The following is a 20,535-nucleotide window of genomic DNA, read 5'->3' as shown; positions in this document are numbered from 1 at the left end:
CCATTGACTTTCTACAGAGACCCCAAAGCGTGCCATGACTTTTCTGGAGGCTCATTGAGATGAATGGGAGAAAGTCACGTGAGAGGAGGCAATGCCTCCGTCGCGCTATAATTGGATATGGTCGGTTAAGGTTGGATGTGATTGGATCGTGTGATAAATCCCGCCTCTTGTTTTCGTGCGAGCTCTCGTTCTGAATAAAGAAAATGATGGCGTTATTGACTAATTATAAAGTAAGTAAACAACTCTCCTGCTTGGATACCACTACTTTGTGTCACGTCAAAATAAAACTCTATCTGAATCTGAAAACGTGATGACTGCGTCAGTTTTTTTAGTGAGCATTCACGTATTTATTAATCTTTGTTTACATTAGTTAATACAAATACAGTTGTTCATTGTTAGTTCATGTTAGTTCACAGTGCACAAACTAATGTTAACAAACACAACTTTTGATTTTAATAATAATTCAGTAAATGTTGAAATTAATATGAACTAAGATTAATAAATGCTGTAGAAGTAGGCTATTGTTTATTCTTAGTTCATGTTAGCTAAAGTAGTTAACTAATGTTAACTAATGAAACCTTATTGTAAACTGTATATGAGAATATGGTTCAGATTGTTACTGCCTTTAGTTATTATTTTGGAATAAATATAAAAATGCATAAAAACTCTATGAAATGTATAATTAGTATTAAAAATATTAAATGACAAAAAATCATATTAATAAAATACAAAATAGGATTATATTAATTCTCTTTATGTCATATTTATATATAAATATATATTTATATATAAAACGGCCTCCTCATTTTAAAACACCACTGATAATTATAATAATAATAATTATTATTATTACTACTACTACTACTTTGTCATAATTTTTCATTTACTCATTATTCTTTTGCATAAACACACACACACTATATATATATATATATATATATATATATATATATGTATGTGTGTGTGTGTGTTCTCCTCCTTTTTTTTTTTTATAATTATTATTTGTCTTTTTTCTTTTGTAATGAAAATCAACTCGATTCTAGAAATCTGAGGGAGTACATGCTCCAAGCGCTTCTGCATCGTCGTTAAAGAGGATGTTTCTTCATCTTCCTCTGTGGTGTTGTTTATCATGTGCTGTTGGGGCTTTTAGTTTATGTTAATTGATGCACGTGCAGTAGCAGACATACGGTGCGGTGTGACAGGCGGGGCGGGAAGGCCGCGGCCGAGGGACAGGTCAGAAAAAGGGGCTGCAATCAGCGCATCTGAGCGGGAGGAAGGCGCCTGTTTCTCCTCCTGTAACCTCGAGGAGGATGTGGGTTGCATTCTGTGACAGGTTCAGTGTTGAGTCTGGCCTCTGGGGTGGGAAGGGACCGCTGCTCTCATGAGGTACGGAGGAGCTCAAACACCCAGCACAAAGTCTACCGCCCCTCTGACCTGTGCTGCGCTGAGCCAAAGTCTTACTTATCTGTTCTTCTCTGGTCTTCATTTATCATGTGCGCGCAAAATCATTTTCTCTTGTTGGTTCCATATGTTAGAAACTAAATTGACACATTAAAAAAAAGAATATAAGAAATGCGCACATGACAAAAGTTGTGATATCTGAAATAAAAATTGAGATAAAAATCAGTGGTGGAAAAGAAATGTAGATGTCATTGTAGAAATGTATCATTAGCGATAATTTTGTGTGATGCTAAAAATCAGGCTTTGAAATCACAGGAATAAATGACATTTTTAAAATATATTCAAATAGAAAGTTATTTTAAATAGTAAAAATATTTCAAAATGTTACTTTTTTATTTTTTATAAATGCAGGCTTGGTGAGCAGAAGAGACTTCTTTAAAAAACATTAAAAATCTTACTGTTCAAAAACTTTTGATTGGTAGTGTAGATATTATTTAGTATTTATTATCAATACATATAACTTAAGTGTATTTCTTAATTTTTTTAAGAGCCAATGATTTTGAAGCTGCTTTTTTCTCAAAGCAGAAAATGGATTGTCAGCACTGACGTCTCTGTTTTTACTCTCACCTTCAGCAAATGGATACTTGGCCTCTTATGTTACGGAACAACCTTATTGACTGCTTATTTGTCCTCTCCCTTTTCTTCCTTGACAGAGACCTCAGCGGTTGCCGTCTCAATCAGCTTGTGTGGTAATTCCACTTAGCTGTCTGAGTAAATAAATTTTTTAGCTTTTATTAGTACGCGGCGTCGCCAGAAGGAATTCCTCCCTTCTCCTATAGCCACTCCAGTAATTAGCAAATTGATTAGGAGAACTTCAGCATACCTCCTCGGTTCTTATCTCCTCATTCTAGGACAGTATTGCAGTGTCATGGGACGGTGTAAATATTTTAAGGGGAAACCCTCAGCGAATCTCGTTAATGGCTGTGGGGCTCTGCAGCTGCCTCCTGTTGAAGATCCCAGCCAATTTTCTAAACTGTGATTAAAGAAAAGTTTTGTATTATTTAAACATGCCGTGTCCTGTGGGTTTGCGGTGCCACCGAGGTCCTCCCTGAGCTTTCGTGTGTGTTTTTTCCTCCTAATTTCTCTCCTCCGCTCCCTTCAGATCGATTAGTTTTGATTCACAGGAGCAAAGGAGCTTTGAACATAGTGGTCATTCTGGGATGCATTTTGTAAAATGTGACAAAGACCTCTCTTTTATGTACGAATCCTAATTAAATTTTTACCCCATCCCTACGCTGCAGACTTGGTAGCAATTTGGCAGCTAATCACATTGAATTTTAAATGGGACTCTTTAAAGATGGCTTTAGATGCTCTCAGGATGGCACACTACTGCAAATTAAGTCAGAATAGCATGCTGTTTGGAGAGAGGAACAATAAAGCGAAATCCACATCGCATTTGTCTTATGCACTTACGTCAACAGACATCTTACAATATTTGCTTTTCTCTTTTAATTAGTTGAAAGGAACACAGGTAAACAATCAGCTGTTTTTCTTCGTAAATGGAGACAGGAAAACTGCTTTTCTTTTAATTGTTCTGCCTGTTACGTTATTCCGTCTTGTCCTTGCGATTTATGTAATTGAGGGAAAATGCGCAATCTAACAAACACAGAGGCTGCTTGATTGGTAAAAGGATTTGGCACCCTAGAAACGATTCATCACTTCTAATTTGAGAGTAAAGCCTTCGTGAAACGGCAAACTCTACTGGAAAGCTTGTCAACAAATGTGTTTGTGCATAAAAAAAATCAGCGAAGAAGCTGTCCTCACACATTTAGTATACATCATTAAGTTCCTTGTAGCCAATCATATTGCCCATTCACCCAGCATTCCAGAACATATTAGTGACATCTCGTTAGCAGAAAACAGATAACTGAGGGAAAAATTACCAAGCGGGCTTCAATTGTTTTTTTTCAAGTGGAATGACTGGAAAGAGCAATTCTCATGAAATGGGATATCTGTTCCGGTCTTTCGCTCTATTACATTTTGTTCAAAAGAAGCTTTTTTTCCCCCCTTTATTAAATGTTTGTCATTTGTCTTTCCTTATTTAACTCATTTCTTTTTCACATCATCATTTTTACAACTGGATGAAAGCAAAGAGCAAACAATGAATCCTTTTATTTAGTACAATGAAGGTAATTTTCCTAGTATAATGTACTTTATGTCTGAAACAAGATGGCTAGGTAGATTTGTTTGATCGATTTGTTTCTTAACAGTCATATTACTCTTGCATCGTTGATGTGGTTTATGTAAAACCTTTCATTTCAGTAGTGTTACAAGGTCTTATATGCATAAAATTGTGTAGTTTACATTAACTTGCACAGTGCATGATTGTTTCTAGAGGAAACCTTTTTTTGCTTAGACGTTGCTTTATCAGCATTTAGGGGACTAAATGGAGTTCTCAGCTAAGTTTTGTGTGAGTATCAGTGTCAAATTATGTTGCTTAAGAGAAATAAAACTAGATATAAATGGGACAATGAGAGTACTGAGCTGTAAAATGAAAGTGGACAGCACAGTTCTGATAATCATGCAGAACTTGTGAGAAATGTTTGAGTAATACTAAATTCTCTGACTTTTAAAAGCAAATCTTGGCAAATCCGAGCACAATTTGAGACATTGGTGAGATATTTTCTAAAACTCTGAAGGAGACACATGTAAGTTTACTGTAATCTTTATGTTGGGGGGGGGGGGGGGTTTTTTTCTCTCCATTTCATCTCATTATCACTAGGAGAAACAATTGTGGAGAAAAAATTATTCACTATCACTAGGATAAACAATTATTAAAGAGATCTCATTTATTGTGTTTGTGTTTAAAAAAACACACAAAAAATGTGACCTGTATGATATATTCATAACTTGTAACTTTTTTTGTATCGAAAAGACGTCACCTTGACAATGTCAGCTACTGTTTGACTCTGCTGTGAGATCATTATGGGAAAATGTAAAAAAAAAGAATGTACAAACACATTTTTGCTGTTTATTTTTGCAACCACACCTCGACATTCTGTACTATTTAACTTGGGTGGAGAGGAATATGGGTGGGGAAATTAATTTTGACAACATGAAAAGCTCTTCAACTGTAGTTAAATGAATAGATAAGGCAGAAAAGTAGATTGCCGATTGCCTGTTGATTGTTAGCTTTAGAACGACCGATTAGCTTCATGATACAGAAGATGAGTGCAAGTTTTATTGGGGTTTAAACGTCAGAAGCAGCCTCTGCTGTCACTCTCTTCTAAATCCACATTCCAAACACTCCATGGGTCATCTTGCTCTTTAGCTGATCTATTTTGGGTCTTGTGATAGTGCTATACTGTATGTATGGACACAGACAGGAAAGACACGTGTTTGGCCGTGCTCGAAAATGTGTAGTTCAGTTTCAGCCGGCTGCACCTCCCACTATCCCTGAGAATTCATTGGTTGCTTTTTGGACTCGATGTCAGTGGCATAGTTCACCTTTATTTGTAGTCAGTTTTCTTACCTCACAGTTCTGAACGTTTTATTTAAAGGGCTGTTAAAAAAAGTTGATGTCCTGAGTAGCAGCATCAACAACTTCAACCACATGACATCGATTTGCAAATATTGTTTCAAGGCTTATAGTGCAATGTAAATTAATGAATTGATCAAGATGATGACTGATCCAAAGTGATAACGTAAAGACACACCCCACGTTAAACATCCTGTCAACCAGAGCTCACTGACTCAAGTTCAGATCCATACGAAACCTTGTTTGTTCACAACAGTTTGATAACTGACGATACTGTCACACAATACATGTTATTTGCGCATTTGACCAATTTGCATCAACTTGAATAATTCTCAGAAGAATTTCAATATTTACTCACCTGTATGTAATGCCAAACCTGTATGACTCAAAAGGAGATGTTTTGCAGAATGTTCAAGCTGCTCTTTTCCATACAGTAAAAGCGAACTTCAGATATTTAGAGCTTAATGACTTAAATTTCAGGTTTTTTCAGAAGACTTAGAATATAGTGAATGAGTTGTGTGGACTAGTTTTTTTATGTTTTAAGATGCTTTTTGGCAGCTCTGGTCACCATCCACTTTTATTTTATGGAGGATAACCATGTGAACATTCGTCAAAACTTCTCCTGAAAGTCATACAGGTTTTGAACGACATGAGAGTGAGTAAATGATGACAGAATGTCAATTTTGTGTGAACTATCCTTTTAAGTACCTCATCTTAAATGTGTTTTGCGTTTCAGTCTGTAGACCACAAATTATGGTATTTAAAAGAAAATTTCCATCTGGTCATGCGAATGGTTTTTCACCCTCTAAAACAATACAAAAGAATTGTTCGAAAGGCGGTAGACTTTATCGTTTTTAATAAAAACCCCTGACTTTGTGAAAGTTTAATTAATAAGGGGCTTAAATCTGTGGGAAGAGGAGGGAATAGGGTCTTTAAGGGGTACTTATTTTTCCATCTGGGCTATCCTCCAAAAAAACTAGTCAATTAGTCTCTTAAGCTGCAGAGACAAAAACGTTATTAGTTCTAGCAAAAAGAATAATGGGTTTAGAAGGTTTTGCTTGAGAGGCAGGCAAAACCCCAAGCTGAATCCTGGGTATTCAGATTTTTTCTTTTTCACATAATCGTGAAATACCAAGTAGATTATTATGCATGCAAGTGTGTTTTTTTCTCTCTAATAAAAGGCAGTTGGGAAGAAGGCCTGTCATGGTTAACAGATACAAAATAAAAGTTCCATAATGGGTGCTCAAGTAATCATTCAGTCGGATACCTTCGCGATATGCCGGCTTTGAAGTTTATGGATTTTTGCTTTGAGAAACACAGAATAACTCCCAAGTAACTCCTTAACTGCCACGCAGGATTGAATACGGTCTGACCATTGTCTGTCAATGTTTGTGCAACCTTTTGTTTACTTAGTTGGTTAGCTGCCAGTCTATTTAAGGTTTGGGAATCCTTCTGAGATGGGATATTATTGAAGTCTAATTCTGAAATAATTGTCTTCCCTGCACGATAGCTACATAAATCAACCACACCCTTACATGTACTTTCAGGATATTTACCTTCTTGCCATCAGCTGCCCCCAATGTCAGGCACCAGGTAATCCTGTTGGCATGGTTCCTCACCTGCAGAGTCTGGAAAGCTGGGGAAAAAGTGCTTTTTATATTCTGCACCTGATTTGAGGTCTTTACCATGATATATTTCAGCAGATTTGAGTAAATAGTCTCAGCCTAGGGCTGCGTTGGGAATTAAATACGTTTAACCTTCAGCTTGGCTGTGGGAGCCTTAAATGATAAAAAGGTAACCGGAGATCAGTGCTCTGCAGAGACGGCAACCACCTTGCCTTTGAGACGCTTGAGTGATATTTCTCTTGCCTAGGGTGACGGTATAGATTAGAGAAGGATTGCGTAACAATGTCAGCGTCTTTGGTGCCCAAAACGTGTCCGGCTTTCGCGCCATGGGCTTTGTTTTTCTCTCAGGAGCATAGGCGATTGGCTACATAGGATCATCAAAGAAATTAATTGTTTCCCCTCCATGGTAAGAAGGTGCTACTCTTCCAAATCGAGTGCCTGCACTTGGTTATTACACTTTAATGGCTTGCTCGCCAAACTAACCATATATTACTGCGTGTGCAGACTCAGATCAGAGAAGATGAATAGGCTATTAATTAGAGTTGCGCAGAGAGGGCACAGGGGAGAGACTACTCATAGCCCTGCAATCAGTGTCAACGGGGCCCTTCTCTCTATGCGCTAGCCAGGCCATTGCCAGGTCAAAAGACTTGATATCAGAATCTCAGAGCACAAGCCAACAAGGCCAGACGGCCAGAGTAGGTACGCCAGGCAGCTTTAAATCGATAATGCAGCGCCGAGCTTAGTCAATAGCTTTCCCTGACTTTAAAGTTGAAAATTATGGATTAAATATTTGACAAGATTTGCGGCGGAAACGATTGTTTGGCTCGCTCGTCTCAGAATTAGCTTTTTATGGCAATTAATTAAAAGACTCCGAAGGAGACGTTCCATCTTGCACTCGTAGTCACCAGATAAATAACTCGGGGAGGAGGATATATGTCCCTTTATTAGCTGACATGATCTCGGCAGCATCTGTAACGGGACGCTGTCTGCTCGCGAGCGACTTTGCGGAGAAGTTGCGCACCATCACTCACGATGAGTGTTGTCTTTATGGCTTGTTTTGTTAAAATGCTGTTTTTTTATTTTTTTACTCAAGGTATCAGAGTTACGGCCTGTCTATGCAAATGAGGCAGTTTTGACAGTTTGTTATTCATGTCATCGCCTTTTTAAACACTTAAGGGACGTAAATTTGCAGTTGACAGGCTGCTCTGAAATTGCCACTAAATATTATTAAATATTTTAACAAGTTCCTTGTAAATATGTCTTAAATGTTTGAACGATGGGCAGCGAGAAAAATGGCCTTGCATCAACTTATTAGAGGCAATAAACTGGACTTGATTTATGGCGATAGTAGAGCAACTTAGGACATGCGTTTTTTTCTCTCGTTTCGCTTATCCTCATTTCCTCGTTCGTCCTGATGCACTCAGTAAACAGCTAAGCATTGTTTAAAACCCAGTGATTTTTATAAGTCATGGGACATTGGGGTGGGAGATGAGAGAGGCAGCCCATCAGTAAGACAATCACACTGATGGCGTGCCGAACACATTTTTAACATCTTTTGAAGTGCCCTTTATCTTTTACTGTGAAATGCTTTAAATTTTGTGGCGCTGTCCAACATGAATGATGAGAGTTGTTGAAGACGCCATTGTGTGTTTACGTGTTTGTTATGACTGTGAGTGTTCTGTTATGATTACCAGTATGAAATCACTTTAATATAATGAAGCACTGCTTGAGATTACAGGGATGTGGTAGAGTTATATGTCCTCTGTAACAAAACTTTAAGTCTTGCCATGGAATTTTCATGGCTTTCTCATCAACATGTCTGCTGCTGAACTATGTGATTTTGGGGCAAGATTAGTTGCTGTAGTAGTTAATGTTTACTGTGGTTCTATTCAGAATTCTGTCACGAGTAGCAGTCAAATGAATCAGAGGCAGTCCGTTCCGACTGAGAAAAACAGTACAAGCTAATATTTACAGATATTTAAAAAAATGCTAATGTTTTTGAAAGAAGTCTAAATGCACAGCAAGGCTGCATTTATTCGATCCAAAATACAGTGAAATAGTAATATTGTTAAATATTTTTTAAAATACTATTTAAAATAAGTGTTTTTGTAATTTATTCCTGTGATGGCAAAGCTGAAATTTCAGCATAATTTCTCCAGTCTTCAGTGTCACACCTTCATTCTAATATGCTGTTTTGATGCTTTCCTATCATAAATAATGTTGACAACTGTTGTCCTACTTAATAGGAACACAATTTACTTAAAAACAGTAATGTATTACATTATAAATGTATTTATACATCACTTTTGTTCAGTTTCTTATATCCTTGCTGAATTAAAAAGAAGTACTGACCTCAGTCTATTGGACAGTGATGTATATGTTTATAAATAAGTATATAAATTAAGCAATTTATTGTTTAATAATAAACACCAGCAATGTTCTAGGAAAATATTGTCTCATACATCCTCTTGTGCAGCTGTTAAATGAAGTGAAGCTGGAGATTGTAGTTGTTAGTTATTCTTTGAAATTTTAACTTGAAATCTTCTTGCCCACATGCTCAGTCAGGGCCTCCTTACCGCCACAGCTCTGGGGCCTTTACTTAATCATCACATCATGCCACTAATTTGTCTTATTAAAAAGTTCAATGTGCTTCCAGATTCTTAAAATAGCTTAGATGATGACACAATAAGCGAGTGCATGGTTTGTGGTCATTACCAAATATTACAAGCTGGAAACTGGGAGAGGAGGAATTAACTGGGACTTGTGTCTGCTATAGTATTTAAGTGACCGTGTGTTGCTCACTCACAGTGACACAGATTTGGTCCAGTGTTTTGTGGAAGAATGGTTTAAATTTTCCTTCTCTTTGAATTGAATCTGGCTCGAAAATGACTTCATGTGATACTTCAGGACAAATTATTGACTGAAAATATGCACAGTTTTTTAAGGAACATAATGAACAACCTTCAGTGGGATCCATATAAAGATCAAATATTAAAAAGTTAAACATTTAAACCTCTTTTTTGTGTCATTTAAAGCTAATATTTACAGTAAATGGAACAATTTTCCTTCTCTTTGAATTGAATCTGGCTCGAAAATGACTTCATGTGATACTTCAGGACAAATTATTGACTGAAAATATGCACAGTTTTTTAAGGAACATAATGAACAACCTTCAGTGGGATCCAAAAGATCAAATATTAAAAAGTTAAACATTTAAACCTCTTTTTTGTGTCATTTAAAGCTAATATTTACAGTAAATGGAAAATTAACAGGTAATTGTGCCTTATATATGTATTTAGCATAACCAATATTTGTTCATTTTCTTTATGTTTGTATATACACACTATTGTTCAAATATGGAAGCCTGTTTCCAACACAAACTTTAAAGCAGGTTATGTCATTATATCTAGCAATTCTGAGAAAAAAAAACGGCATTGTGACTGTGAGATATAACCTTGGAATTGTCAGAAAAATAGAATTGAGAAATAAAAAGTCACAGTTACCTTTTTATTTTGTATTCTGTGGTGTAAACAAAAAAACTGAATTGCGAGATGTAAACTTAGAATACAGAGGAAGAAAAGTCAGAATTGCCAGATGTAAATTCAGAATTGTGAGAATGAATAATTCTGGGTTTATATCTCTAAACTCTGCCTTTTTTTTCTCATAATTGTGAGAAATAAAGTAAAAAAAAGTTGCAAAAACCTGTTTTTAACTTTTTTTTATGATGTGGTGGAATGATGTTCCCACTTGCAATAAAATATGTAATAATACTAAAATATATGCAAAAAAGAAGCATTTTCACGTCTGGTCTCAGGCTTTTGGACTGTCCCTCTCCAGCAGAGAGCATTTGTTTTGCCAATATTTTCCCATGTGACATTGATCTAAAGCTGATTCCATGGCGTTAACAGTGTGGTTGTCTGACTGGTCGGTCCCATAGGGTGGCAGCTGTATTTCCTATACTGACCCATCTATGTGCGCAGCTATCCAGCGCTGTCCGGGCGCATCAGTCTTTCCAGCCGCAGTGAGGTGACGGCTGCCTTGTCAGCAGAGCGCATCTTCTCACTCCAAGCCCTCTACAAGTTTTTTGCCGTCTTGGCAGAATATGAGTGTCCCTCGTCTTCCTGGCTGTAACCTTGCCACCAGCTTGTGTCCCTGGTCTACAGACCTAAACAGTGATGACTCAAGCCACACCAAGTGTACCTCGGGGGTAGACATTAAGAAATGAGGGGGGGGATGGATTTAATATTGTTTTAGGGTGGGCTTCGGGACACAGGACTAAAAGCTCGGGCAGCTCTCGTCTCAGCTCATTTGATTAGTCTGTCTCATGCACAGGAAGTGCTGAAAGGCGCTGGCGATTGTATCGCTATGAGCGCCGCTGTCCGTAGATCTGGAAACAGTTGCCGGTCCTTCTGCCTAAATACTAAAGTGGTCTTCAATTCAGTTAGAGCAGCGCTACTGTATCTCTCCACAAACTCCCCCCTGAGGTCCTGATTAGCAGGGTTAAGCATGAGGGGCCTTGTGTTGGTATTTCTGTGATCGCTCGTGTGCTCCGCACATGAATTTTTTAAACCATTTATTTTCCTGACACCACCATATGGTGCGGTAACTTGTGTGTGTCTTCAGTTGCAGTTGCAGTGGGCCTTGATCATGTTACAGCTTCACTTTGTTTTTACATCAAGCACTTTGTGGATTTTTACAATGTTTTGAACTTGACTGAGAACCTTGTTTGCATTTATTCTGAACAAAGCTCCAGTATTATTTATATACTATTATAGTTTTATATATTTTTTGAAGTTTTATATTTTCAGTTTTTAAAAAAATTATTTACATATAGTAATTTTTGTTATGTGCTTTTGTAATTTTTTGTAATTTTATTATTTCTGTTATTTGCCAATGGCACATTTTTAATTCTTAATTTAATTTAATTTATATTTTATTTTATTTTAGCTTTATTTCAAATAAATTGTTATTCATAGTTTTAGATTTACTTAATAAAACTTTAACAACATGCCAAGCAATACATTTTTACACAGTATCTGCAGAGTTTGGCTTTTACATTTTCTACATGTATAAATATGTTCATTAAATACATATTCTACATGTATTTAATTTTTTTAATTTACAAATATTCAACCGTTTAAAATATTTATATATTATTTTATATTATAATTAATAGTTATGTTATAGATTAAATATATAATATTCCAATTATATTTAGTCATTTGTATGACTGCAATAAATCTTTTGTTTTGTATTTTTTTTACTTTTAAAATATATTTTTATTAACAAAATATATTATTTTATGATTCATTTATTTAATAATTATGATCATGTGACCACTCCTTTTATGTTAATGTGTCAAATTACCACATTGCTTAGTAACTGTAAACTGTAAAAAGCTAATGAACAACTTAAAAAAAAAAAAAAAAGAAGCTTTAATTCACTCAAGGCTATACGTTACACATATGAGGGGCTTTTAGAACATGAAGGTAGTAAAATCACTAATGCATGGCTTTGAGTAGCTTATTGCTTTAATATAAAACACAACAGAGCAACCACATATACATTTACAAAGAGCAACATCAATTTTGCACCATTGGTTGAGTGAGTGCAGAATGTCTCGCTCGATGTGAATCCGATGGGAGGGGGACGAAGGCGAATGGCTTGGAAAGGCCCTGGAAAAATGGGGTCCTGATCTTCTCAGAAATGCCACAATAAATCGCAGCGCCTCCCTATGCACGGATGATTAAATGTGCTCCTAAACTGCCCTGATTTGTGGGGGCACCTTGCCGATTTTATTTGCCACTGTTAACATTTTCATTCCTGCATTATGCATGCCACTCCGGGACCAGGAAATGCTACAAACAAATGGCCTGAGGGATGTGCATAAACAGGAGCTGCCTCCAAAGCAAAAACTGGCAGAGAGACGGAGAAACAGAGAAAACAAAACATCATTCTTTTTGTGCTCCGCAATCATATGTTACAGTACAGACCGCTGGCCGAGCTCCTCCAGGGCAGGGCTTCAGTGTTAAAGGGGGTACTGCTGTGATATTTTGGCTTGACAATCTATTTGAATATCAATGGTCACACCAAATGCCTGCGTTCAATAATCGCACCTTAACCAATTTTCGAATTTTACTGAATTACAATCCTACATTCATTTTGTTTCTCTCATACTTTTTAAAAGAGAATTAAAACTCAAGAAAATAAACATTTCAATGTAAAATTGTCAGGAATATTTTTGATGAGTTTATTCTTGGGTTAATAGTGTCAGATAGTACTACAAACGCTAAAAAACTGGTTGATTGAACCATTTAAGGTCAGTCGCCTCTCTGTTCTTAAGTCATTTCAGTGTTACTTTGCCCTTGTGTCCGATATCATTGTCCTGCTGAATTATGAACGTTCTCCCTTGCGTAAATTTTTTAGCAGACTGAAACCGCTTCTGTTGTATTTTGCAATATCTATAGTTCTTAGTCTTTGCTTTATCCCCACAGCACCGCCTTTCAGATATAGTGTTGGGTAAGTGTTGTTGCATTAAATTTGTAAGGAAAAATAGCTTTAAAATGTTAAAATCTATCATTTTAAAACTCTTGGTCTCATCTGACTAGAAAATGAGACTTCTCGCACTTTTAAATGGCAAACTTTTTAGTCAGCTTCTGGTTTAAAGTAGGTTTCACCTGCTGATAACTGAACCTTGAATTGAATCATGGCCCACTTGAATTGAATTGAATCAAGCACTTGAATGTTGTTTTTGTATTCTCTTCTGAATAGATGTATCATCTTATGATTCGTAATAATTCAAATTGATGGTGTGTTTAACAGCAGTTAACAGTTCAGTTACTGTATGCGTGTTAACTTTGACAACTAAATACTACTGAAAAAAATCAGTTTAACATTTTTGATTAGAATATAAAGAAGACCAAGCCTAGTTGTCAAACTTTTTGTTGACCTTTAGTGGGGTATATTGTCACAATCTACCATGAAACAGACTATTATTAAAAAAGTACTTTTGTATATATACAGTGGGTACGGAAAGTATTCAGACCCCCTTACATTTTTCACTCTTTGTTATATTGCAGCCATTTGCTAAAATCATTTAAGTTAATTTTTTTTCCTCATTAATGTACACAGCACCCCATATTGACAGCAACTATGTATATACAATTACAAATTATTATATATAAATCGTCAGTTTGTTGTTTTACACGCATGCACACAGACATTATTTCATACACGACATAGTCGTGAGATGCAAGAAACATAGACATATGGCAAGAAATCTGTAGACACGCCCATAACAACAAAAGACAATACTTTATTGAACCTTTTCTGATAAGAAGTGTGCGCTGCAAACAGAGCATTTTTGACGATCGTTTCTGTCCAGTCTGCTCGTTTTATCGCGTTTAACCACAGCTGTTGTCGTTCTTTTTGTCTGGCAGTGGCAGCAGATATGCGATCAAATTTCTAATTTGAGTCTGTATTACGTCGATTCTGGCACCCAACATCACAACAAGATGATATTTTAAGCTCCTTATGTAGCCGAATCTACATCGCATATCTGCTGGTTTGAATGGGCTGCCTCCAGTTTCCCCTTTGTTTTGCTGCCTCCAGCTAGCGCTGTGACGTCGGCTGACCTTAGTTACCTGTGGTTGGCCTGGCCGTGTGTCACTCAGAACACAACAGGCCAATCAGAAGAGAGGCTCAGAATATAACAGGCCAAAATCGATCGGTTCTCAGCAGAGCTCCTGAGAGAGGAGCTGTAAAAATATATTGAGATGGGTTTTGGTACTTATACCGCAAATATATTATTCTTAATAAAACTCCAGAAAGGTGTACAATATGTGACCTTTAATTTAGTTTAACTTTATGTACTAACATAGCTAAAATTAACACTGAAATAAAATTAATAAAAAATATCCCTAGCCCCAGACTTCCTTATTTTCTTACATAAAATGACATGAAACAAATTTGTGTGTTAACGCATAACAAATATAAAAATACTTTGTAATGAACTAAATTTCTTATTTTTATTTCAATATAGAATCTGTAGCATAGAAGAAAATAGATGAGAATATGAGAATATATCATTTGTTTTTACGAAACGGCATAAACAGTGGCACAAGGACATTGTCTGTTTTGCAGTCATTTGTTTTTTATGATTTTATAGGCACAGTCCCCTTATAAATGTAGCTGATAATTAACTGGCATTTTCACAAGCACTGAAAACTTATTTTCGCTTTCACAATGTGAACAGACATCTGTTTACTCGCATAAAAAATTTGTAATGCCACTTCTCTTGCTGATTGAAGAGTCCTCCACTCGCTCTGAGGCAGCACTGTGTGTGTGTGTGTGTGTGTGTGTTTGTTTGGGATGGGATTGGCGTTTAGGAGAGCATGTCAGCTCTTTTAGCATCACAGAGCAGTCAGTGGCTTGTCAGCTCTCCCTCCCTCACTGCATCCTGACAATGCAAATCTATGCAAATGACGTCTCACTGTCGGACAGTTCTCTGCAGGCCCGCGCCTCATGAATGAGTTACTCATTTGAAAGAAAACTACTTCTAAATGGTGCCGACGATCTAAACGAAAGAACAGAATAAAGTACAATATTAGCTGATTGCTTCGTAATCTCTCAGGTACCGTTCCGAGGATATAAATTTGATAAATTTGCTGTTTGCTATTCAGGTGGGGACTGGTGGTTACACAGAATGGCCGAGTAACACGGAGGTACTTGTGCCGTCTCCTGATACGATGTGAAGGTACTCCGGCACACCTTCCACTGTTCCTTTATCTCTTCGTGTTGAGAGAGCTCTCTTTTGGTTAACATAATGTGACTCTTGCACAGAGCGTTGAGACAGGCCTGATATTGTTTTTTTTATGACTTGACCTTTGAGTTATTATTTTCCCCTTTGATGAATAATTGTTGTGAATAACTGAGCTGATCCTCGTTGTTCTGTGTGGATGCTGTCTGAGCTTCCTCTTAGTGTGTGAGGGATCAAGAATATACTGTAGGATTTTATGAAGTTTCGCAAGAAGTACGAAAATATGTAACTGCAAACCTTCAAACAGTGTAACTATATTAATTATTCATATCCCAGTGCATGCTGGGTAAATGTAAATGGGGCTGAAAACTTTTTTGAGTGTAGGCTTAATTGATATAAAAAAAGCATTAATTCAGCTTATTGGTTTGATGTGAAAAAATGAAGTGCATTGTAGAAAAGCAGCATCGAGATGCAATACAATGGGGGGAAAAAATGACAGAAACCGTTTTCACTCAGAAATTGCTAGTAAATGTCACAAATAATACAAATAAAGGGCAAGACCACATTTAATTAAACATAATTTTTAATAACAAAGACTGAAATAGTATTTTTTCTAAAACATACTATTTTAATATTTATTTACAAATTTAAAAAAAATTATAGTATGAGAGTTGTTAGAACCTCAGAGTAACAAGTAAAGAAAAAAAAAACAATAATCAGGTATATAAATGCTTTTTTTTCAGCATTATATTCTTTAATAATTATTTACAGCTGCAAATCGTTTGGTTTTGTTGAAAATAATAATTAATTCTTAAAAGAAGCATTAATTCAGCTTATTGGTTTGATGTGAAAAATTGAAGTGCATTGTAGAAAAGCAGCATCGAGATGCAATACAATGGGGGAAAAAATGACAGAAACCGTTTTCACTCAGAAATTGCTAGTAAATGTCACAAATAATACAAATAAAGGGCAAGACCACATTTAATTAAACATAATTTTTAATTACAAAGACTGAAATTTGTTTGGGATGGGATTGGCGTTTAGGAGAGCATGTCAGCTCTTTTAGCATCACAGAGCAGTCAGTGGCTTGTCAGCTCTCCCTCCCTCACTGCATCCTGACAATGCAAATCTATGCAAATGACGTCTCACTGTCGGACAGTTCTCTGCAGGCCCGCGCCTCATGAATGAGTTACTCATTTGAAAGAAAACTACTTCTAAATGGTGCCGACGATCTAAACGAAAGAACAGAATAAAGTACAATATTAGCTGATTGCTTCGTAATCTCTCAGGTACCGTTCCGAGGATATAAATTTGATAAATTTGCTGTTTGCTATTCAGGTGGGGACTGGTGGTTACACAGAATGGCCGAGTAACACGGAGGTACTTGTGCCGTCTCCTGATACGATGTGAAGGTACTCCGGCACACCTTCCACTGTTCCTTTATCTCTTCGTGTTGAGAGAGCTCTCTTTTGGTTAACATAATGTGACTCTTGCACAGAGCGTTGAGACAGGCCTGATATTGTTTTTTTTATGACTTGACCTTTGAGTTATTATTTTCCCCTTTGATGAATAATTGTTGTCAATAACTGAGCTGATCCTCGTTGTTCTGTGTGGATGCTGTCTGAGCTTCCTCTTAGTGTGTGAGGGATCAAGAATATACTGTAGGATTTTATGAAGTTTCGCAAGAAGTACGAAAATATGTAACTGCAAACCTTCAAACAGTGTAACTATATTAATTATTCATATCCCAGTGCATGCTGGGTGTTGTCTCAGTCTCAACGAATGAGCTGATCCTCGTTGTTCTGTTTGGATGCTGTCTGAGCCTCCTGTGACTAGAATATACTGTAGGATTTTATTCAGTTTTGCAAGAAGTACGAGTAATTTTAAAGTAATTTTAATTAAGAGACTGAATTTTTTTTCTAAAACATACTATATTAATCTTTTTGTGTACAATATTTTTTTTCAATAATCAGGTCAATAATTGCTTATTTTTCAGCATTTATCATTTTTCCAGTGTAATGTGAGAAGTTGTGAGAAGGCTAGAAATAGTTTGTTGTGGTGCAAATCATTTTGTTTTGTGTAAAATTATCAATAATTCTTAGAATAATAATTCTTGAATGTTGTCATATGGGAACCTGGCGATTCCATATGTCAGTCATCCTTATATACTGGCAAATTTGAGCTTGTCTCTCTGTATTGATTTGAGCGAATGCTCAATATGTTTTATAATTTGTGATAATCACATGTGTAATTATTGTATTTATTGACATATAAAAAGAAATAGAAAGCATATGGGATCTTGGCTGTGGATCTTTTTTCTTCTAAATGTGAGGGGAATGTCTGTGAGCCACAAAGAAATATATTAGATGATTTGGGATGAAACAGAAGGGTTCGTGGGATAGCCGCGTTATCAGTGTAGGTGGAATATTTTAAAGTGTAGAAGTCATAACCTTTCACTCTTCCTTCCTCTCACATATTAAATCACTGACTGTGGCAATGACAGAGCTGAAATTATGAAATATAGACTCACAGTTGTGGCTGTTGTTTTTCTAATGGCACTCTCTGCATAGAAATTCTCACTCCTTCTGCTTGGCGTGTTGATAAAGCATTTCTAGGAGAAGGCAGCAAATATTTAACGTATCTGCGAGCGTGATGCACATCTGTCTAACAGCCCTGGGGCCAGACCCAGCACACAACAAGGCAACAAATGCTGATCCTGGCCTTCTCTGCAGCAAAATAAAATATGGCTCAAGTTTTCATTAAGGTGCTATTGATTAGCTTTTCCTTGCAATGAGTTATGGGCGACATTAGATAAAAAGGAAAATATTTTTATGACTTTTCACAGGCCATTCCGGAACCAGCATGCTTCTCACTCGCCAGCCCGACAGGCGTTTTGTTTTCTATCAAATTGTTGTGGCTAGGAAAGCTCTGGGTATTTTTTTTCCATGAAAATGATTGTTAAGAGTTTGCACTATGCATTTCCTCTCTTATACGCTCACCACAAATAAAAATAAATGACACGTTTATCACTGAGCTTAACCAGGGGTTATATTGGGAAATTTAATTAATTTAAAAATAGAAGAAAAGTATTGGAAATTTGTCATATATAGAATATCATTGATAATTTATTAAGTTTATTTACATAATAAAATGTACTTTTGTATTTATATACTGTATACAATGTATGCTAGGAAAAAAAAACATTAACCAGGATACTTTTGCTGTTTTGTCATATCATGCCTCAGGCATCTCAACAATTTTTTGGGCTCCCCAACCATTTTATCCCCTGAATTTGCCCATCTCTACTCGGTGGGCTTCACAGACTGATGGGAAATGCGTACATCCTTAGTTGGCATGCATGTTTGCAAAAAGACAGCCAATTGTCATCGTAATAGTAAAGGGAAAAGAAAAATGTTAAAAGAATATAAAAAAATAATTAAAAGAGACTCGTTGAAGACTGTCAAATGTTGGAGATGTCTCTGTGTGGATTTATGTTCAGCCTGCTTCAGAACATATCCTAAAGTCTTTTGTTTTTACTTTGTCATCAAAGGAGTGTGATATTTTTTTCCCTTTAAAATTTAGCCTGGAGTTCACTTTTCTTTATTTTTATTTCCCTCTGTAGGTGTATCAGATTCCATGCGGTGCAGTTTGGACCTATAAGGGGATGTTTAAAGAATAAAAACCTAGGTGCGGCAGTGCAGGGATTTCTGAAAAGATGAAAGGCGTGCGGCTATCAAAGATCTTTATCCTTCCTGCTGCTTGAAATGAGACTGACAAACGACTGTATTCTAAAATTACACAGTGATAAATGACTGTACATAGACAGCCTATAGATTTCAAATAGCTTCTGCCAAACAAGATTGAAACAAAATTTAAAGTAAATTCATTCAGCTGTGCAATTTTTTTTTTGTTATTAACAAAATCACCAGCTTTAGCTCTCTTAGCTATTTGAAAATGTACTTGCTCCTGAAAAATTTCAAAATAGAATTAAAGGTGTTATTTGTATACAAACCCAATTCCAAAAAAGTTGGGACACTGTACAAATTGTGAATAAAAAAGGAATGGAATAATTTACAAATCTCATAAACTTATATTTTATTCACAATAGAATATAGAGAACATATCAAATGTTTGTTTATAAGAATTAAAGCTGATAATTAATGTTATATTATTTGGTAATTTAAAATACTTCCCCAGCTAACTGACTATGACATTTGTAGGTTATTTTCCCAGTATATACTGTAGTTCTGTTGCACAATTAAAATATTGCTATGTTTGAGCATCCCAATCAATCCCACAAAGTCAATCCCAAAAAGTTAGCTTAACCAATGGCATGAGCTTTGGGCGGGGCTATCTGTGTACTGACCAATGACTGACAACAGCTTTTTTGACAACATTCACTAGTTTTGCAAATCTGTTTTTTTGGCACTATAGTGAGACAAAAAATTGCACATTTAATATTTAAAGAGATAGTATGTGCATGTATGTTTTTCTTTCTTTAAACAATTTTGGACCCTATTGACGTTTTGTATGGGCAAAAACCCTACAACCTTTTCCAAAACATCTTCTGTTGTGTTCCATGGAAGAACAAAAGTCATACAGGTTTGGAACAGCATGAAGGCATGAGATAAATGATGATAGGAAATTCAGTTCTCTTTCAGTCGGTCACTCTCGACGTCAATTAGGATCTCGCTTAGAGAGACCAATCTACTTCGAGTGTAAACTAAACGAGCCAATGCACATTGGCATACGATTATTGCATCCAGCTGCCGCTGATCACAGCGTGAGTATAAGTGGGCAGCAGATGCAGCGCATATTCAGCTTTTCGATCTGCGATCACATCATTCTGCTCCTGACTACTCTACTGAGAGAAGAAGACTGAACGAGTTCAGTGCGCTTTTGGAGAGCCCTTCGTGTTGACGGTACGGCGCTTCAGCGGTGGTGGTTTCCCGTGTCGAGTGGGTTGCACACATCAGGCTGCACTAACCCCTGTTTGTGTTGCAGATGATCATCTCCCCTGTGCGCCTCAGCATGCTAAAAGAGCTTTTTCCCCTAAAAGAGCAATTTTGGGAGCGTCTTTTTAAAGACGACGTTGCGTGGCAAACTTGACGTTACGTCTTTGTAAAGACGATGTGGGTCTTGCTATAGACAACGTCTCACCCAAGCGTTTCTGGATGCGGTCGTTACCTGGCTCTGGGTGATGGTCACGATCG

At 36.6% G+C, this 20,535-nt stretch overlaps 1 protein-coding gene and 1 long non-coding RNA gene across 2 annotated transcripts in view; both read left to right on the top strand.

The window, feature by feature from the left end:
• The window catches only part of LOC107570746 (uncharacterized), a 27,445-nt gene extending 8,214 nt beyond the window's left edge, over positions 1–19,231 (top strand). Inside the window, exon 3 of the long non-coding RNA XR_001607085.1 lies at positions 18,945–19,231. This is a non-coding gene — a long non-coding RNA (uncharacterized lncRNA). The remainder of the gene's footprint in view (positions 1–18,944) is intronic.
• Positions 1–20,535, top strand: part of LOC107570680 (uncharacterized protein C1orf127-like) — a 145,514-nt gene that overhangs the window by 56,583 nt on the left and 68,396 nt on the right. The window lies entirely within an intron of this gene.

Source organism: Sinocyclocheilus grahami, unplaced genomic scaffold (genome assembly GCF_001515645.1).
Source record: "Sinocyclocheilus grahami isolate Dianchi unplaced genomic scaffold, SAMN03320097.WGS_v1.1 scaffold29.1, whole genome shotgun sequence".
Classification (NCBI taxonomy): Eukaryota; Metazoa; Chordata; class Actinopteri; order Cypriniformes; family Cyprinidae; genus Sinocyclocheilus; species Sinocyclocheilus grahami.
This window is presented reverse-complemented; position numbering and strand designations above follow the sequence as displayed.